Raw genomic sequence first — 16,048 nt, forward strand, 5'->3', positions numbered from 1 at the left:
AAATGTAGCAAAAGGAAAAAAGCTGAAATGCCTATAAACAAGCAAACAACAACAACAACAACAAAACGGATGGGAGATTGTTAGAATTGAAAGACTCCTTTTAAATAACTTTGCTGATTTCATTTAGTTGGGATTTGCTATTCTGTGAACTATATTATAAACAATGATAGGGATAATTCTAAGACATGTCATTACTGTTAACAGGATACTCTCCCACCCCCAAAAATATTCTTTTTAAACTGTTTATACAGCATTTATCACAAAGGGCATCAGTAACTTGCTCTACACCAGGCAGCTCTCTAAAAATTGACGATGGGTCAGTTGCACTGGATTTCAGACATTTTTTTGCTGAGACCTCTTATTGTGGAGAGCTTTTATTGAATGTCATAGACTGAGAATGAGTTGGCATGACAAGCAACTTCTGTCTAGACAAAAGGCTACAAAATAATGACAATAGAACTAGTCTGCATTTCCCCAAACCAAACAGTTCAAGTTTCACGTAAATGGCTTTCCTCCCCTACTTTTTGGTATAGTCTCTATTGAAATGATACATAGAGAGTGTTTCTTGGGGGTTTTGCTACTGTGCTCTCTAAATTCATTAGAAATTTACTGAACTAGGTTTATAAAATTCACCATGACACCTGGCAAGATTTAACACCTCCAAGATCAGTTTATATCTTAGGGTGTGATTATATGGATAGGTACACACATATTCATTCTTCCTTCAAGCATTCATAAGGGATGCTTTTGGATGCACATGAACCTGGGTATTTTAGAGAAATGTAAATAATGTTTTTCATCCTTAACAACTCTGGCTCCATCATTATTTTTTGGTTAAAGTCCTCAATGACCTAGCAGAGATATGTACCTGGGAGCAAAATGTTTTCCCCAGGCCTCACTTAGTTGTTTAGTTGGAGAGCTCTCTGGATAAACATTCATTTATGTTTGCTGTAACTTCTAGCCTGCTCTGTATATTGTGACCAGTGCTCCTGCTCTCCCTGGGCAAGTGTGTCCCTCAAGATTTCCTAACTTTCCCTGGCAGAGTAAGGTGTTCCTTCTACTATAATTAGTATAATTAATAGCTTATGTATCTGTCTCCCCCATCCCAGACACTACCACACTGGACTTTGGAGTTTTCTGAAGTATATATCATTTACTCTGCTAGCCATTAATAAGAGGGAATGGATTTTCAAAGTGATGGACACTCACTAAATGTATAATTGGGGAAGGAGAGGGAATGAAATTCTTATGACCTCTTTCTTTGTCTTGATATTTCACAAACTCTGCCTTGATGGAAATGAACATCAAATGACACCTGTTCTCCTCTTCAGAGGCATGTTCTAGCTGCTTTAGTACTTTTCTTATTCCGTGGACTGGGTACACAACAACACAAGCCCATCACAAATAAGCCCTGCCTAGATGTTTATATCTGATAAAAGATTTATCATTTCTGTTAGTTTCTACCCCAAACGTTCTGACACCAAAAGGTATGGTTCAAGTAATTACTATCCTTTGAATAACCTATTTATCCCCTAATTCTTGTTATTTTTTTCCAACTTTAACATTTTTCTTATATGGGGGACTTCAGAATAGCACTGTTCCTACTAGGGAATTGTGAACTCTATAACCACATATTCAGGTCATTGTTTCTATTGACATATGCAGGAAGTGTAGAAAACAGGCTTTACTTTCCAGAGCACAAATGTGCCATTCCTTTGGCACTCATTACCTGGGTAGCTTCATTAGTTCTTATAAAAACACTGAAGATTTTCACCTGCTGATTTCAAAAGGTCTTAGTACTTCACCCAAAGTAAACACTTATTACGTGTTCAGTAGCCTAAATGTTCAAGTGGCATTAGGTAATGTGAATTCACTCACCAGCTCAATTGGTAGAGAATGCCCATTTTAGGTGACCTAATACTTCAGTTGATAGGGATGTCCTGATATTTTAAGGCAAAGTCTGAAAGCCCCAATTATTTCATTTGTTTTTCTAGGATCTCTTCTTGACCATTTGGGTTTTTCTTTCTTTTTTTTTCTTTTTGGATGCTTTATTTTTCAAATGACATTTCTGAGGTACGGTATAATTTACACTTTTAAGTGTAGGCATCAAAGAGCCTGACTCAAGTATGAATGATTACTGATGCCCAGAGAGATGGAGTTTAACCTGGCTGTCACAGGGTATCCTGCTGCTTCTCTATCGCCACACACTGTTTATATAATTTTTTATGTTCTAGGAAATGCACAATCAGGCATGCATTTTATTCTATCCAGAAAAGTAAAAACATGTACCCATCACTGGTGAACCACCAAATGATCTCTTTAAGTTGCTGTCATATGCCAAGCTAGGAGCATGGTGCTAGGAGCTTTTATGTTATTCCCATATTATAGACTACAAGCCAAGTACTTTATGTAACATAAATATGGTCACATAGCACGTAAGTGGTGGAACCCAGATCTGTCTTACATATGGTTCCTTTATAAAGAAACCCTGAAAACAGATGCATTTATTTTTGGATTTTTCCACATGTCCAAAATTTTTGAAGAGGGCAAGGATGAGCAGATTTCTATTCAGGGTGAGAAGTTGTTCCCACTCTTAGAATCCATATGCTGCAATGGGAAAGCAGAAGTTCATTCCTAGTCTCTTTCTTGTTCTGAAATCTCCAGTATCTAATAGCCATGAAAACTAGCAAACCTAAACTGAGGTGATAATAAGGGGGAAGTCTCATCCCTAAATCCTATTCAGTGGCTATTGCCCTTTTTCAATGAGACTCCAAGACACAAAGGTACATTTTAAAACCACCAAAAAGTCAAGAAGGAATTGTGAATTGAATATGTGTGTGTGTATATATATATATATACACACAAAACACACACATATACACACATACGCATACATATAATGTCTGTCTGGAGCTTGTGAAAGTGACCTTCTTTGGAATAAACATCTTTGCAGAGGTTAACATTAAGGAACTTGAGTTGAGAATACCTTGGATCAGGGTGCCTCACATCTAACGAGAAGCGAAGAGTAGAGAAGGTGCTGTGACCGAGATAGCCGAGAATGGAGTGATATGTTTACTAGCCACAGAAGCCAAGGATTGCTGGCAGCCACTAGAACTTTGGGGAGAGTCTTAAAATAGCCCTTCCCAGAGCCTCTACAAAAAGCCAACCCTGCCAATGCCTGCATTCAGAATTTATGGCTTCCAGAACCGTGAGAGAATACATTCCTGTTGTTTGAAGCCACCAAGTTTCTGATAATTTGGCAGCCCTTGGAAAGTAATACAGCCAGTCTGGGGGCTAGTGGAAACCAGTTTTATCTTCCTCCTTCTTATCCCTCTTCCCTTTTCCTTCTTTGTCAGGTATCATCACAAAATATCATAGCTTTAGTGGCTCAAACAACAGAAATTTCCTTTTCATAGTCTGGGAACTCTAAGATCAAGGTGGCATAGTGTGGCCTCCCTCTCACTGTGTATTTACATGAACTGTTCTTTGCATGCAGGGAGAAACAGCAAGCTCTCTGTGCATCTTCTTATAGGACACTAATCCCATCAGTATAGCCCTACCTTGGTAACCTCATTTAGCCCTTATCACCTCCCAAAGGCCCCGTCTTCAAATACCAGCACATTGAGGGTTACAGCTTCAACATGTGAATTTGGGAGGAGAGTCCAAACATTTAGTCCACAGCCCATCATTGCTCTCTTCCTCTTCTAGGTCAGCCTTATTGAGGTAGAATGATAAACCATAGAAATCAGCGATTTTAAATGCTTGCAGTCCCGTAGTTGCCACTACAATCATAGTACAGAGTATTTCCATCATCCTACAAAGTTCCTCGATGCCCCTTTGCAGTCAAGCCTTTCTCCCTACATTGTGGCCAACACTGATTTGCTTATTTTAATCACTACAGTTTTGCCTTTTCTACAATAACATATAAATGGAATCATGCAGTATGTTTTTAGCGTCTTACTCCTTATTTAACATGATGCTTTTGAGATTCATCCATGTTCTTGTATGTAGTCAATAGTTTCTTCCTTCGATTGTAGATTAGCATTCCAATGTATGGATATACTACCATCTGTTTATCCATTGAACAGTTGGGTTGTTTACAGTTTGTGGTATTATACATAAAGCTGCTATGGATAACTATGTACAACTTTGTGAGGACATATGTTTTAATTTCTCATGAATAAATACCTAGGGGTGGAATAGCTGTCATGTAGTATTTAATTTTTATAAGAAACCACCAAACTCTTTAATTAAGTGCATACCCATTAGTAATGCATGAATGTATTAGTTGTTCCATGTTCCTGCCAACATTGGGATTATCATTGTTTTTAACTTTGGCCATTCTGGTGGCTGTGTAATAGTATCTCATTATGATCTTAATTTCCATTTCTGGGACTGATTTTATATTTCTAATCCTGCACAGCTTCTTCCTTCAGTTACCCCAAAGACCAGAGCTGCATGCTTAATTTCATTCTTGGATTAAGAGTTGATAACTTGGGACCTTTGGACCAACACAGCGTAAGAAAATGGACATACCAATCATCCATCCAAGGTCCTTGTGCTTATTAGTGCTTGTCCACATAGACATCTTGTGAGCAGTTTTTTTTTTTCATATTTGTTCAAGTCAACCTTAATGTATGCTTTTGATTCTCATGAATAGGGGATACCAGGTAATATGCCTTAGTGTTCTTAGTGTCCTGAACATGAAAATTGTGGTTCACAATGGTGGTTCTTAAATCTGCATGCATACAAGTCACTAACTACAAGTTACAAGTCAACTAAACTAAAAAAGATCTACTCCTAGCCTCTCTTTAGTTTAGCAGGTCTGGAACAAGACTTGGAATTTTGTACTTTTAAATGTCTAATTTCTAGACTGGTAGATCTTTAACTGAATTTTGAAAGAAGCTTGCTTAGATGCTCCCAGGTTTCTTCTAACTTTGAAATCTTATGCAGAACAGGAGATAAATCTGATCTGTTACTCAGGCCTTTCCTTAAGGTTATGAAAAATACTTTGTAAACAGTAAGTGCTTGATAAATCAAGGCAGATAAAAATCAGTGATGGGAAATCAGTTTTAGTAATTAAATTATTGCTTCCCGTAGTTTGGAGCAGCCATTCCCAAGTGTCCAGAAAAGAAAGGTTATCATTTCTTTTCAGTGAGCTCTCTGATTTCCACCTGCTATCTTTAACCCTACTCTACCACTTTCTTTTTGTTGGGCTGTGGCCAAGTGCTTTATTTCTCTGAGTTTGTTTCCTCATTGTAAATGGCTGTGGGGAGAACCCTCAAGGATTGTTGGTTGTGAAATAATTTAAATAATACAGATGGAAGACTGAATATAGCATTTGGCATTTAGAAAATGGCCAATACATAATAGATATTGTTGTTTTGGTTACTATTATTCAGACAAAATGATGGTGTCTCTCTCTTCTGAGCTGTAAAAGCTGGCTTCTGCACTTCCCCTCATGCCCTCCTGCAAGGATTAGAAACAGACAAAAGAGATGACCCAATTTAGTCTGTTGAGGGCCAAGGCTTTGAGAATACAGAAGGGGAGGAAACTAACACAGCTAGGGTTGAACTGTGATGCCATAGACTTGGGGCTCTGAGACTTACTCCTTGGAGGTTTTGGAAACAAATTTTCAGCTAACATGAGGGTGATTTATTTGAGAAGCTGAAGGAATAGACCTGCTTTTCTCAGCTTTAGGGATTTTACATTAAACTTCCTGCTCCTCTGTGTCAAACTTAGGCAAAGCAAAGCTACTATATTTTTTGGGACAATAATCTAACATCAGTCTACCTGCTATTTTGTTTAAATGGGTCAATGCACAGATCTGGAACTCAGGACAATTGAGGCAGCTGGTAAGAGGTTCCCTATGCATGTTCATTGACATCCTACTACACTGTAAGAAGAGAGAGAGAGACAAAGGTGGGTAAATGAGGCAAATTTCTAGTCTTCTATACATAATAGCGATGACCATAAATAGAACGTATATGTGGGCAACCCTGTGGGATTGTTTTCTTTTTTTTTTAATTTTATTTATTTATTTTTTTGGGGGGGGGATTGTTTTCTGACACAGAGTTAGTAGTCAAGTAATTGACAGTTCTTCATAGGAACAACAAATAACTCATGGCTACCATGTTTGAGCATTTACTATAAGCCCAGCACTGTGCTCTGTGTAATGTGATTTATACATTAGCTCATTCACACTCATTTCAGGTAATCCCTATTTCCTCAGATGAGGCCCATAGAGGTGATCTCACACTGTTGTCTATGGAAGAGTGTGATTGAAACCGAGGTCTCCACCTCTTCACTGACCTGAGAGCAAGCCTAAGTAATAAAATGTGGGTATTCTTTATTAAACAGTGCCACTCCAGTAACTAATCCAGGAAAGGCAGCTTCTGGTTGTATTAAATACCATATTAAGAAGAAAAAAAAAAGTTTCTGGGGTCTTTGAGTCATAAGCGAAAGAGTAAAATAGAAATCTTGATTTGAGTTGGTGATGCTTTAATTGTAGTGATCACACAAAGGCTAAAGATGTCACCCAACACATGTGGGAGTGATAGATGAAGCTCATTCCACCTCCCTTTATTTTGTTAAGTGGGCAGATTCGTGTAAAGGACGTACTGAAGTGCAGGTTCTGGGGCATTCTCACAGTAGCAGTTACCTTGCAACTTATTTATGTGTCCCTTATACTTCCCCAAAGGCTTTTTTCACAGACATTTTTAAGGGACTTGCCATAAAACTAGGTGAGGTCAGAGAAAAAAATCAGAGAACAGCAAACTTAGAGGAAGGGAAGAGATGGTTTGAAGAGGGATCTAAGAGATAACAGCTCCTACTCATCAGCTTTCAGAGCATGATTCTGAGTTTCCTGGCAGGGAATGAAGGCAGACAGAAGCAATGTCACATCAGGATGATTTAAGGAAGGTGGTTGGGGAGCCCTCTCAGAGCTAAGAGTACCTGGAAGCCACACTTCTCTTATAGCCCTGACCCTATCTTTTAGATGCAGCTTTTGTCTACTGATATATATATTCAGAGTAAGTCAGCTCTCATGCACTGATTTGGTACTCTGACCTAGACCTCCACTGCCCCAGGTAAATGCGCTGCCCTCCATGATTTTGTATTCTTTTGCTCAAACGGTCAACATATCCTATTAAGATCTGATCCAGTTCCAAAGGGATGAGGCAGGAGGCAGATGCCATGCACAAACTATTTACCGTTGTAGGCAGGGGCCCATGGGTTGGACCGTATGCCATGTAGGTTTGCTTGGGCAAAGAAATGAAATTCCTCTCCCTACCTCTGCTCTTAGTTCTGCTGGCTGGAGCTTTGCTTCCGCCATGAACTTAACATAAGCTTCTTCCTATCTCTGAGTTGCTGCTGCTTCTGTAAAATAAAGAGTTGGACTCTGTTATCTCTAAACGCCACCGCCCAGCATATCTGTATTTGAAACCACACAGAATGAGCACATCTTTGGACCAAATGTCCTTGGTTGAAATTCCCTCCCCCTCCCCATGGAACCAAACACTGATTTTCTGCATGCACAGAGCTAGGACTGGGGATTCATTCCCCAGAAGGTCTAATGAGATGTATGTAAATAGCTCTCCCTGCCACCAGCCTCCTCAATTACAGAACCGGAGCTTTGCCAATTCACCCGACTTCTAGAAATTCACCTCTCCGGTCCAGCAAAACAGGCATTAAGAAGCCTATAAATAATCATCTTATTCCCACATCTCTGCAATAGCAGAGAGGCTGGTGCTGCAAACAAATAAATTGGCAGTTCATAGACAATGCAAATGAACATTTAGGGGGTTAAGGCTTGTGTGATGTATTTGGAAGCAAGCAGCAGTTTGGGTTGTTTTTGTTTTTGTTTTTGTTTTGAGGAACAAAAGGCAACCCCCTTCCCTCTGCCCATCCTGCTTCAGTGTGTGGCTTTAACTCCTTCCCCAGCATAAGGTCCATGGCTAGCATCTCCATTTCATATGCTGAAGCTAAATTTTAGGAAGAAGAAAGAAACCCTTTGGGTCCCTGAACTAGGGGACCCTGTCATTTATCAGGAGCAGACGTGAGCGCCCTGTGCTATGAAGTTGCATGTGTTGAATGATAAAGAAGGTGTTTTTGGTTCCCTTCAGTTTTCTTTCAAACACCAGGATCTAAAGCCAGATTTGGCGGCTGGGGTGTGATCAGGAGACTGTTTTCATGAATTTTCATTAGCACCCTTGCTATAATGTTTTAAGGACCCTCTGACTCTGTCTTTTTGATGAGGAGAAATTACTATGAACTTGGAGTTTTCTCATTCCCTTCTAAGAAAATGACCTCTGCTTCCTCCCAGTAAGACAGAAATGAATGCCATACTTCACACTCAGTGCTACAGTAATTAATAATTTTACACATCTGAAACCAAGTTAGGGCCAGAGCCTTCATAGGTGACAAGCAGGATGCCTTCTGCAAGGTGAAAGGGATACTTTCTTTACCAGCAGAAAGAATTATTCAGAAATTTCCATAGGGACCGATGTGAAGAACTGTCATCTTTTTCGTATAATAACTAATGGTAGGCTCTCTGCTCAGTGCTTTATATGCAATGTCTCACTTAGTCCCTGAACACCATAGGTGCTGGGCAGATGGGTACCATCAATACCACCAGATGTCCAGTAAGAAAGGAAGGCTCAGAGAACTCCTATCCTTATTCAAAGTCACATAGCCAGGGAATGGCAGAGCCAGAATCCATACCTGGGAGAGTCTTCACTCCATAGCTCATGTATTTATAGCACACAAGGCCTTGAGAAACACTAATGTTACTTAATGTCACAGACTTCAAAATATCATTAAATCATTTTTCAAATTGCCCTCTTTTTCTTATGTAGAATAAACGGTTCCTTCCCTTTACTGAATAAACTGGATTGGCAGACGTAAGCATTCAAATAAAAATAATGCAGGAAAGAACATAAAAACAAATAATTCACCCTCTAATTAAGTTCTCAAATTTTCCATTTGAAGCCTAGATAATGATGTGGTGTAATTATTATAAAAATAACAATCTATTATTACCGCTATGAAATTACCAATTATTACAGAATTCATATTGGCTTGGGAACATCTCTCCATGTTAAAGTAGTGCCCCCCATTCCCCACTTTTTTGACTGTAGTAGAAATAAATTTGTGCGGAAAATTATATAGGCCATATTATATAATGAGGAAGAGTTTTGGGAAGGAGGATGGTAAACAGTTGGATTCACTCAGCAATCATTTTTCACCTAAATGTCAACGCTGCTCATCTTCCCAAAAGAAAGGCACATATATCTGTTAAAAATGGGCTGGTGTAAAAATCGTCTCATGCAAGCAAGCAAGACAGGTGGGGGTTGAGGGTGCGAGGGGTGGTGATGATACTGCACTGCCCATTCACCCACTTTGTTCATGTATCTCTGCTACCTTGAACCACTTAGCAAAACAGAAGAAACACCTGCCTCTCAACCAGGAAGCAGGGAATTTGTCTTTTGTGAAAAACTGTATCTAAAAGATTGGTTTTACCCCCCTGGGCCAAATGAAACTTTCACCAGCAGTCCCTTTCCTTGCCAAGTGAGCTTGGCCTGATCAACTGAATACACAGTGCCCCATGGCTGGGCTGAGGAGAATAAGTGCCACTTCTGGTTTGTTCCATTAACCAAAGAGCAGGCCTCTCTGACTTTGAATTGTAGGGGACTCTGGCATGAGGCTAAGCAAAAACCCCATGAACACCACACTCTGATTCTCACCAACTCCCAGAAGACCTATTTTTTCTAATGTTGCTAAACTTGTCACCTTGCAGGAAAGCACACTTTTTATGAAGCTTAGTTTAACCAAATCTGAAGAACTTTTGTTACCTTTGCAGCATGAAACTTTTGTGCTTTGGCTGTTAAGGGAAATCAGCTTCTTCTTGATTCTCATTGTGTTCCAGATCTCTACATATTTATTTTCTCTATTAAGCATTTTCCCTCTTTTCTACCCCCTTCTCCACAAAACCCCCCAACTATTTTCCTATTACAAACATCAAAAATAAACTAGACACAGTTAATAATTTAAAATCATAGCCACATTTAAAAAGGAAGTTAAAGGATTCTCTCATTTCTTTCTTTCTTTCTTTCTTTCTTTCTCAAAACCTCCTTTGTGAGTCCAAAAACACACTCAAAGGATAGAGAAAGATGATTTATTGCTTTGGAGATCCTGCCATACAATTAAGCTTTGTCCCAGTTTATTTCTAGGTTGGTTAGTGAGCTACTGGGGCATCATTACGAAATGACAGTTATGCCTAGTGAGCTTCAGGAGCCAAATAACTCCCCTTGCGCTGAAATTCTCTTTTTGTAGAGCTAAATAAACAAAAAGCAACAAATATAATAATAATTTCAAGTAGACTTGAGTACTTTGAATTTGTCCTCTTTCCTGCTATCTCACAAATCCATTTCTTCCTTGATCTACCCCATTTCCTTCAATAGCAAGGTCGTTTGCTTAAGCCAGTGATGGTCTTTCTACCCTCCCTTCCTCCCCTTCTCACCTTCAACCTGTAGCATGTCATGTCTGTTGATTCCAAACCTATGTCTGTCTATTAACTCTATCTTGATAGCCACCATCATTTCTCACCTAGAAGGTTCCTAAGTGGTCGTCATTTGCACTCTTGCTCCCACTATATAATGCAAAGAGGACATTTTTTTTTTACTTTAAATTAATTTATGTAACTCTCATGCTTAAAAACTTCAATTGGCTTTCTCTTATAACTGCAATAAATTCCAGACTCTGCAACATAGTCTACACTGCTTCTGCACAATCTGGCCCTAGCCTCCTTGCAGTTTCTCTAAAAATTCCATCTCTCCTCTGGTAGAATGAGTTGGTCAAGGAGGTTCAGATGGGTGTGTTATGAAAAAATTGTTTTCGAGACACGGGGAAGAGAAAGATAAGAGAAGATTATGCACTTGTTTTTCCTAAGAGCAAGAAAAGAGGTGGTTCAAAGGTGATCAAGTAGGAGGCTAGAGTCAGGCAGAGACATTCTGACTTGGAAGCAAGAGTGGGGGAATATAAAGAGGTTTTCTAGGCTGATTCTTAGAAGACAGGTGTCCATATCCACCTCATCATACCTACTTGGGGGTTTTCTTCTACTCCATTTATGTAATCACACCTCTCTCCATTTAGCAAACTTTTCATGGGGCACTAACTATGGTTAGACAGAAAGAGAAGCCAAGGAAACATTAGGACCAAAGAAGAATGCAAATGGACAGCACTCTGGCTGGACCTACCTTATCTTAAAGCATATGCTGGTGATGTGGCACCAAGACTTAGGCCCTTTCCCTGTCTCAGCCCTTGAAAATAAAATCAAAAATACAGACTTCCCATGACTCCCTGATTAAAGAGCTGTAGACTGAAACTTCTTTAGCCTAGGAAAGGGTCTTTTTTGACTACTAAAAAGGGGGGGGGGTTCAATCTCAAACCATTTACTTTCATCAGAGATTCTAAGCCCACCCTCCCCCTTATATGGACACATAGAAACATATCCAACCCCCTCACACACACACACACACACACACACACACACACAATTATGAAGCAGAGAGAGATGTGCAGCTGGTTTTGTTGGGCATGTGGAACCAGGCAAAGGTTGTTCATGAAAACAAATTACAAGCATGTCTTTGGCCCGATGTATACTATGTGACACTAACAAGACCCTTCAAAAAGTTGAATATTGCATCTGACAGGACAAAGTGCCCTCTGATAGCTTAAAAAGAGACTGTGGCCCACCCAACCACATACATTGGAAGAAGGGAAAAAGCAACCACTGTGACAGCTCTGGAACATGGACCCTGCATTGACACAACGATTTTTCTTTTTCATTAGATTGGGAACCTGCTCATTAGATTTAAGTTCAAAACCAAGAGAGAAAGAGAAAGAGATATAATGTTCTGATAGATTTTTAAATGTGTTTATGAGATCTTAGCCAAAAGACCTTCTGATTTAAATCAACCAACCAGATGCTCCCAAGATGATAATAAAATAAAGCAGCTTATTTATGCAGGGACTGGGTGTGATAAATTGTTTCAACGTACTCCTAAATAGCAGGAGGTTTTGGACACTGAAAGGAAAATTGGGGTCAGACTGGGGAAGATTACCACCTGCAGAGGCTAAATGCAAAGTCTGATAGCTCTGTCATAAATGGGGCCACAGGGCTCATTTTCAATTCTCCTTCCCAACAGCACCCAGAGCCATGGCTGCTTTTTCCAGCATTACACTTAATAGGAGCCAAGTTAAGATTGCATATTTTAAGACTTGAAGCCTTGTAGAGACTGGCTGGTCAGTTGGTTTTCATGGGTCTAGAAGAAAGAAAATGTAGACTTCCTAATTATTATTTTATAATTTTAGGGGTTGGAAGCAAGGAATTCACTTTCTGTAGACTTTTTTGATCCATCTATCTCAGTTCAGAAGTAGTCACTAGTTCTTGAGGCAAGATATGAGTTATTCTTCTCACCTAATGCTATTTACAGGACTCATTTGGGTGAAACTTGGCAGGGAGAGGCAGCCTTGGGGAGGATGCAACTTTAGGGACATGGAACCTTGCTCTTTTTCATCCTTCTCTTCCTGGCTGAATCTATAGTTGAACAGGGCTTCTGCAGAAAGGTACATCTGGTGCAAATGAGGCTGAAGATAGTACTAGAGGAATGGAAATCCAGGCAGGATGTGGATCAGTAAGAAAGTGAGCAAGGACCAAGAAGAGACTTCTACCCTCTAGACCTGACCCAGAAGGGAGAGTGAAGCCCATGTGAATTCCTCTGGGATAAAGAAATCATTGTCCTTGTAAACCAACAAAACTGTGTAGACTGCATATAGAATGGAGAACTGATGGGAGCAATTTTCCAGATCATATAGATCTAAAACTACTTGGAAAAATCCAGATAATTGAGACCAATTAAGTTTCTGTGGTAAATTATCAGGATAAAGGGTTCATGCTGTCATTTTCCCCAGCTGGCATTCCCAGGAATACTGTTTCAAAGACTCTTAAATGAGATACCATGTTGCAGTATTTAGCGTGGTGAGGAATAAAGGCTTAAGAATAAAGAACTGTTCCTCAGTTTCCATAACTTTTAATATTCTGGGAACTTGTATAGAAGGCAATTGAATTATTTAGGTAACTTGACAAAATGAACAAAGAAAACTCATGTTACTTTCTGATATAATGTATATCAAATGGTGGCCAGGAGATAACTGAGGGATTAGTTCTGTGCTATAAAAACTAACCATTTCTGCAAATTACATTATCGGAAGATCTGTAGTCACAGAAACATGTTCAAGTACATCTACAGTTTCATATGTCTTCTTTCTTGTGTTCTATTAGTATTTGAGCCCTCATAATAAAGGTCATAATTGGCATATTTAAAATCGGCCACATTTCTCTTCAAGGCCACAATATAGAAAGACCAGACCATACAGTGGCCCTGCCCCTTAGATGACCATCCAGTCACTTCTCATATAGGAAGGATGGATGTACTGCATCTGCTATCAATGGGTAAATGGACTTTAAAAAGAAATAGCCTACTGTCTCTCCTCATCGACATGAAAAACACTTAGGCACTGGGGTACAATGCTTATGATGATGATAATGATATTAATAACCTCTATTATGCTTTATGATTTATAAAGTGCTTTTTACTTATATTATCTCTGACCCCTGCCACACAATCCTGCATGGTGTTATTAGCTTCATTTGACAGTTTTGTTTTGTTTTTTTTTTAAAAAGACAAAGCTTTAAGACAGAGTCCATAACCTGGCAGCCACTGGACAGCTCCTGACCTATGTGGCAGTATGCACAGCATGTTTAAAATTCATGAAAGAATCACATTTAAAAGTCACAGATTTTCATATAAAACACTAGATTTCCAATTTCTGTTTTAAAATCTCAAGATCTGGCCACTTTTTAAATAGAATTTGGTAGGGATGACCATCCTGTCCCCACAGTGCCCTGTCGTCTATGACTGCCTTGTTTTTTCAGTACGCTCCGTAGCCCGTCCCTGTAGATACTATAGTTGGCAACCAGTTCTCCAGAAGGCTAAGAAATGTGTTTAAGATCAAATGGTAGAAGTGAAAACTGAAATCAGAGTTCTCATACTAAGTCTATCTTGGCTTCCGTTTCTATGGAGTTCCTCTCAAACATAATGACCTGATTTAGATTTTGGAATCCCAGGTATGGGGCCCAAGAATCTGAATTTTGAATAAGCATCCGGGATGTGATGTGACTGAATGCAAGAAGCAACTTAGGAAGCAACTTCAGATTCCTTAGGAATCTGAAGACCTGGAGATCTCCTTGGTCCTCTGACTAATCTGCTTGTCATTGAATCATTAAATCTTTGGATACCCACAGAGCGCTGTGTTCTCTGGCTCTGGATGATGTCATTCTTTTAGGACCTTAGCTTCACTAATTACTTATAAAATGGGTTGATAATATTTGCCTTCTCTCTGCCATTTGGGTATTGATATTTTCCATACTTACCCATTCATCAACTATTTACTGAATGCCTTCCTTCTTATATGAACTGTGTTTGGTTGTGGGGATCCAACATCACAGTTTAGAAGTGGTTATTTAGTTGAGCTTTCTAATTGTTAAACCCAAGTGAGGCTGAGCTCTGTATGTGTATTATACAGAAGGTAATTCAGTATTTAACTCATGTTGGTAGGCATAATCTTTATCCAAGTCCACACTGAACTCACATGGTTAATACATTTCTATGACCCCAATCCTTTTGTAGTGGCCCTCAAATATTCAGATTCACTGAACTAAAAGTCTTCTTTTTCAAAAGCAACTCCAGGATTTCATTATCTAGACAATGCATTAAAAAAGGTAGGCAATTGCTCAAATGCCAAGTTTTAACTGTAAATATTTCACTTGTTTGCATGAGATTGAGAACAGCTGTAATATTTGCTCTTGTGTAGGAGAATATATAGATGTGTATACCTAAGTTATATTTTACACACCCTTGGCCATTTTTTTGAGATCGTTAGAGAAGCTAAAGATGAATATAAGCTCTAGCCCTCTCTAAAATTCTGAAAGTTGACTAAGTACTCGCTACTGAAAATGTGGTTCCAGAATCCACTGTATTAGTACCTACTGGGATTTTGCTCCAAATGCAATTTCTTAGGCCTAAATTTACATTTAATAAGATCCCTGGATTACTTCTATGTACATTAAAGTCTGGTAAGTGCTGAGTTAGATTCCTTGTTAGCTTTTCCAATTAACCTCATTGTGGTAATCATTTCATTTATACATATATCATCATATGCTTTATATATTATTTATGCATAACATATTTGATATATATATTAAAACATATACATATATCAAATCATCACATTATACACCTTAATATTACACAATGTTATAGGTCAGTTATATCTCAGAGTTATATCTTCCAAAGCTGGAAGAATGAAACAAAAACTACAGTTCTCAAGATGTAGATATTTTGGTATGTGCATTTATATAATGCCTTTTTAGATACAGAAAGCTAGGCAATAAGAAGTAGAAAGTCTTATGGGGTAACTACACACTGCCCTTTCTAGAAAATGTTCATGTTTTTAAGGACTTTTTTTTTATCATTGTGATATCAAGTTAACATTTTTGAGAGAGTGTGGGCACAAGGAAAATTAAAGGACAATGCGGAAAAATACTTCCTTATAATTTTGTATTCCTTATGCATTGAGGACATTAATACTGTATGTTTTATACATGTTGCTGATATTTATAATGTTTATCAAACACTTTGTTTTATGTAGTCAAATAAGTGGACATTATTTCATTATTTATTATTATGTTGAGAAACATGGATTTCAACCATGGTTGCATAGTGGAATCACCTGGGAAGCTTTGAAAACTACTGTAATATGTATTCTCCCCTTTACCCCTGATGTCTCGATTTGATGGGCATCAAGATTTTCAAAAGCTCCCCTGGTGCTTCTATTGTGCAGTCAGGGTTGAGAACTATTGCCTACAAGTCCTTCCATATAGCAAGAATAGATAACATTCACCCGTGAGTACTTTTTATTCTTATTT

General features: G+C 38.8%; 1 protein-coding gene and 1 long non-coding RNA gene across 3 annotated transcripts in view; one reads left to right on the forward strand and one right to left on the reverse strand.

Annotated features, from left to right (window-relative positions):
* The window catches only part of GRM7 (glutamate metabotropic receptor 7), an 827,750-nt gene that overhangs the window by 77,120 nt on the left and 734,582 nt on the right, over positions 1 to 16,048 (reverse strand).
* The window catches only part of LOC112662442 (uncharacterized), a 63,283-nt gene that overhangs the window by 1,486 nt on the left and 45,749 nt on the right, over positions 1 to 16,048 (forward strand). For both annotated transcript variants that reach the window (XR_003138542.3, XR_003138537.3), the window contains exons 2-3: positions 4,424 to 4,552; positions 5,826 to 5,922. This is a non-coding gene — a long non-coding RNA (uncharacterized LOC112662442). The remainder of the gene's footprint in view (positions 1 to 4,423; positions 4,553 to 5,825; positions 5,923 to 16,048) is intronic.

Source organism: Canis lupus, chromosome 20 (assembly GCF_003254725.2).
Source record: "Canis lupus dingo isolate Sandy chromosome 20, ASM325472v2, whole genome shotgun sequence".
Taxonomy (NCBI): domain Eukaryota; kingdom Metazoa; phylum Chordata; class Mammalia; order Carnivora; family Canidae; genus Canis; species Canis lupus.